We start from the raw sequence: 5,876 nt of genomic DNA, 5'->3' as shown, positions 1-5,876 counted from the left end.
TCAAGGTGTTTATGGGTTAAGTGAGCTTTGAGATACCCCCACAGCGGCATAAAAAATGGTTCATAGTCGCACTACTGCCACATACTAGGTTACCATTGATGCAACAAAAGATCGTGATGCAATCTGAAGCATTGGATATTATGATGAAGATGGAAGCTTCACCGGTTGGAGATACTCATTAAGGATTACAACAAATATAGAATCAGTTAGCTACGTTGGCCCTGGAATGTAGGATATGAAGAAGGGTAAAGAAGTTAGACTAGAAATATCAGAAGTGTGGTGCACGAAATGCAAAGAAGAGGGTCATTATAAGGATCAGTGCCCCGTGTTCAGATATTATATTGCAAGTGGAGTGCCTAATCCAATAAACTCGGGTATGTGGTGTGATATTTGTAGGACGCAAGGTCAGCATCGCTCTAAAGACTGCTACCTATTGCAGAAATATATATAGACCCCGAAGCAGCTATTTTGTAACTTTTGTAGATCAGTAAGCCACAATGAGAATAATTACCAAAGTTATGACTTAATGGTGGAGCACAGTGCTGATAGTTATAGACTACAGTTGAAGGACACACACATGAAGAGCCTAGACAGCATGTTGGTCGAGGAGAATTTCAAGGACGATGACAAGGAGCTGGTCGGGGATGCGGCCAAATTATATGTTATAATTGTGGACAGGCATGACGCTTCGCGAGAGATTGTCAAAACCCCATGACAACCTACAATTACTGTAAGTTTTTTGATCATGTGATAGAATAATGTTATGTCCTTATTGTAAAGATGTACGAGAAAATAAACCAGTAGCCTACAACAAATTTCCAAATGAATACCGTTGAGCCAAGAGAAGATCAACCGCACATTGGCATTGTAACAAGAAGCGGAACCGCGACTAGGAATGATAAGACCGAAGGAAAAAGGAATCTGAAGCTACGTGGATAAGAAAAAATATTGAAAAGGCTCATGCATTTGATATCCTTAAGGAAAATCAAGCATTCATGGAGGCAAGGCGAAGTTTTATGGATGATGGGGCCTCGACCTCTACTGCGCAACCGACTCAGAAGGATAACCGCAAGATAGTACTGGTTGTGACATAGGAGATAGATCTGAATATCTTGAAGTATTTTCTACAGACCTGCATGAAGCTATTGAGGAATCAGAAGGTTGTGGAGGGATTATAGGAACTGATAGATTCTTGTGCTTCTAAGGAAGTATCGCAGAGTGAGATGCGCGTGGTAAATAATATGCATAGACACAAGAAGAGAATAGGGAAATAAATGAGGCTTACAACATAGATTGGAGAGTATGACATGGATCAGGTTATCTTGGATCTGGGATTTGATGCCAATGTCTTGCCAAGGCAAACTTGGGAATCGATGGGTAAGCCGAAGCTGCAATGGTCTACTATTCAGTTGAAGATGGCAAATCAACAGAAAATCTTACCCCTAGGAAGGTTGTCTAATGTCATAGTGGACATCGACGAAGTGCGCACTACCACTGACTTCGAAGTGATTGAGATAGTAGATGATAGTAATGCTTACCCCACATTGCTTGGATTGGATTGAGTGTTTCCTAACATGGCCATAATTAATCTGAAGAAAAGGAAGATGATATTCAAAAGCGATAATATGAGGGTTATTTTTCCATTGGATCCATTAGAAGGGGCAAGGGATATAAATCATGTTAAAGAAGAATATAGTGCTGATGACATTGATAATATCTATCAGACCACATTGAAGGAAGAATAATAGCTTAATCCCACTGCAGATGGAAAATTGACTTAGGAGCAAGATAGTTCCTTCACCTCGGATTCAAAAGAGGAATTGGGAAATTGGGAAAATAGGTTGCATGAAGTGTCTATAAGGCAATGTGCAAGGATCACTAAAGTAGCGCATTGCATAACAGCTGAGGTATGTGATTTACCTTTATATGATGGTTTGGGTGATGTAAATATTTTCTTTAGAGATTATGAAAGACGGGTACCAAAATGTCAGAGACTGTTAGCTCTGGATCAAGCATTGAGGGCTAGTCCTACTAGATGGTGGGGTACTCATAAGAAGAATATAGGATATTGGAAAAAATGTAGGAGGTTGATGTGGGTAAGATTTGGACAAGTAGAAACAGAGCTCGCAGACAAATATGATGACCAAAATGATCCTAGAGACCACATATAGCTATGTATGGCAGCTTGGGGATAAATTCTACGAGAAGAATGGATGCGTGGCTTCATCCATACCTTGAAGACAATCCCTCAGAACTGGTATTTGGAAACTGAACTTTGACATGACACTGTTAGCTGGGCGGAGATGGTTGATGGATTCATAATGACATTCAGATTTGAAGTTGATTTTCCACATGAAGATGCAACCCTAAATATAGTTAAGAAGAAGATTTTTGAAAATGAAGTTCCAATTATCTGGCAACCTGATTGGGCTGCACAAGTACAAAATGTGATAGAATGTTATAATCTCATTGCAGAAGAGGACGAAGATCCTCACAACATTGATATCAAAGAGTCAGAGGGACATCGCGAAGTAAATGGACCTGAGATAGAGATGCTTGATATAACAAAGCCATTGAAGACAAGGAAGGTGAATATAGGGTCAAAGGCTGAATCGAAATACGCAACAATAGGAGATTACTGGGATGAAGACATTGTCAGCAAGATAACATATTTGTTGCATGAATACCAGGAGTTGTTTCCCACTAAATTTTCAAACATGAAAGGCATCATAGGGGATTTGGGAGTTATGAGGATTCCTTTGAAGCCTGATGTGAAGCCTATTAAGCAGAGGCCTTATAGACTGAATCCAAAGTATAAGGAAAAGGTAAAAGAAGAATTGGATAAGATGTTAACAACGGGGATAATTGAACCTGTCAAAGAGTCTGAATGGGTAATTCCCATGGTATTTCAGGAAAAGAAGGCAAAAGGGGAAATTGGAATCTGCGTGGACTTAACAAAATTTAATGATTCACGCCTACACGACCCTTTTACTACACCATTTACAGACGAAGTATTGGATAATGTAGGAGGAAAATAGGCTTACTCTTTTATGGATGGCTTCACATGGTATCATCAGATCATAATTGCACTATAAGATAGACATAAAACGAATTTTGCGACGGAATGGGGCTCTTATTAGTACATAGTGATGCCTTTTGGATTGAAGAATGTGCCTGCTATATTTTCTAGAGTTGTAATTGCAGCTTTCAATGAGTACATACACAAATTTCTCAAAGCTTACTTCAACGATTGGACAGTATTTGGGCTATTAAAGAAGCATGTGGTGAACTATGATTGATGTTGGATACATGTAGATAGTATAAAATACCATTGAACCTGAAGAAGTGCACTTTTTTGTGCGCCATTTTGAATGTTGTTGGGACATGTGGTTTGTAAACAAGGATTGATGGTGGATCCGACGAAGATCGCAGTCATTGTAAACCTTCCAACACCGAAGAGAGTAAGACAATTGTGTACTACACTAGGACACAACGGTTACTACAGGAAGTTTATTAAAGGGTATGTGCAGATAACTGTGCCAATGGATAAGTTGTTGAAGAAGGATGTGACCTGCCAATGGGATGAAGAATGCCAGAAGAGCTTGGACGTATTGAAGAAAAAAAAATGTAACTGCGTCGATTATATTTTTCCCGGACTGGAAGAAAGAGTTTCATGTGCATGTTGATGCATCTTGCATAGATTTGGGAGTATTACTAACGCAGTCGGGAGCAGGGGATATTGATCATCCCATAACATTTGCAAGTAGGAAGTTGTCTAAGGCATAAAAGAATTACATCACGACAGAAAGAGAGGGGTTAGCAATGGTGTATGCACTACATAAGTTCAAGCATTACTTATTGGGAGCACATTTTAAGATGTTCACAGATCATTCCCCGCTAAAGTACTTGGTGAATAAGCATGTTCTAGGAGGGATTATTTGTCGATGGTTGTTATTATTCCAAGAATATTATTTCGAAGTTATAGTAAGCCGGCAAGATTGAATGTTGGACCTGATCACCTATCCAACATAGAGACAGGGGAAGAACCTCTAAATATTGAAGATAATTTTCCTAATGCACAATTATCCACAATCAAAGTCGTAGACGATCACTTCACAGATATTATTTAGTTTTTTTCCACAAGAATGGCGCCCGCAGAGTACACTACAAAGCAAAAGAAGGAATTGGTGGTTCGAGCAACTGATTTCTCGTTGATTGTGGGACACTTGTATAAAATGGGACCGGATGAAGTACTGCACAGATACATACCTAAACATGAAATATGCAACATTCTGACGGAAGCTCATGGAGGAGTCGCGGGTGGGCATTATGCAGGAAAATGCATTGCATAGAAGATTTTAAGAGTCGGGATATGGTGGCCTGCAATGCATAAGGATGTGAAAGACTTTTGTCAGGCATGTGATGTATGTCAAGGGACAGGAAAGCCATCCAGAAGAGATGAAATGCCACTAGTACCACAGGTGAGTTTGCAGGATTTTGATAAATGAGCAAAAGACTTTGTTGGACCTATCAGCCCGCCTGGGAAAAGGACTGGTGCAAGATATATTATCACCACAACTAATTATTTGACAAGTTGGGCCAAGGCAAAACCAGTGAAGGATTCCAACGCAGAAACCACTGCGAAGTTCATTTTCAAATATATATTGGCCAAATTTGGTTGTCCGAAGATCTTGATGAGTGACCAAGGGATACATTTCTTGAATAAGACGATTGCAGCACTAACTGAGGAATTCCAAGTTTACCATCAGAAAATCACTCCCTATCATCCTCAGGAAAATGGGACAGTGGAAGCTTTCAACAAGATTCTGGAGAACGCATTGACCAAGGTGTGCAAGGTAAATAGAAATGATTGGAACTCAAGGATTCCAGCGGTGTTGTGGGCATATAGAACGACATGCAAGAAATTGATTGGGAAGACACCTTTCAGGCTAGTATATAGAAAAGAAGCAGTTTTTCCTATGGAATACATTGTGTTGAGTTTGAGAATTGCAGTTTTCACAGATATGGTAGACCCCGACATGATGAAGGAAAGAATGTCACAGATACTAGCTTTAGAAGAAGACAGATTCATAGTAGGATTCCATCAACAGGTGTAGAAAGCAAGGGAAAAATCCTAGCATGACAGGCACATCAAGAAGAAGATATTTCGAGAAGGAGATCTTGTATTATTATATGACAGTAAGTTCACAAAGTTCCCAAGAAAATTCAAAACACATTGGTTGGGGCCATATATCATCAAGAACATTTCAAATGGTGGTGTTGTTCAGCTCACGAAGTTGAATGGTCAGATGATTCTAGGACAAGTGAATGGTAGTAGAATGAAGATGTATAGGGACGACTATGTCCCTGGAGCTTCGCACTGAAAAATGAAGGAAAGGAAGTCTTAGTGCCACCTGCAATTGAAAGTGGGAACGAGACTATAAACTACTCTACAGGAAGGGACTTCGCTGAAGGAATATTACTACGTGATACTCAGGAGTATGATGAAGTCTTAAGGGGATATGACGAAGAAGATGTGACTGCGCCAAAATGGAAATTTGACGAAGTTAGCCAGAAATATGACCGTTGGAAGGAAAAAGGGCACCGTTAAAAGGAAATTACAATTGAGAGGCACAGGAGAAAAGCATTTATGAAGCATAGCTGGTTGTATCTAGCCCATACCTGCATTAAATGAGCCAAATCTAAGCCAATCATGAGCCTGGGAATTCAAAATTTTTATAAAAATCGCATCTCGTGCCACATATTACAATTTGCTGCCTAGAGAGATAAGAAATTGTGCCTAAGTGAAGAAGAGCTATTACATGTCTGAGAGGAGCTGGGAAGAATTGGTTAGGATATTTACAAAGAAAGGGCTA

This window comes from Pinus tabuliformis, chromosome 1_2, assembly GCF_031772625.1.
Source record: "Pinus tabuliformis cultivar Carrire ecotype Pingquan chromosome 1_2, CPIR1, whole genome shotgun sequence".
NCBI classification, from domain to species: domain Eukaryota; kingdom Viridiplantae; phylum Streptophyta; class Pinopsida; order Pinales; family Pinaceae; genus Pinus; species Pinus tabuliformis.
Note: the sequence above shows the minus strand (reverse complement) of the source record.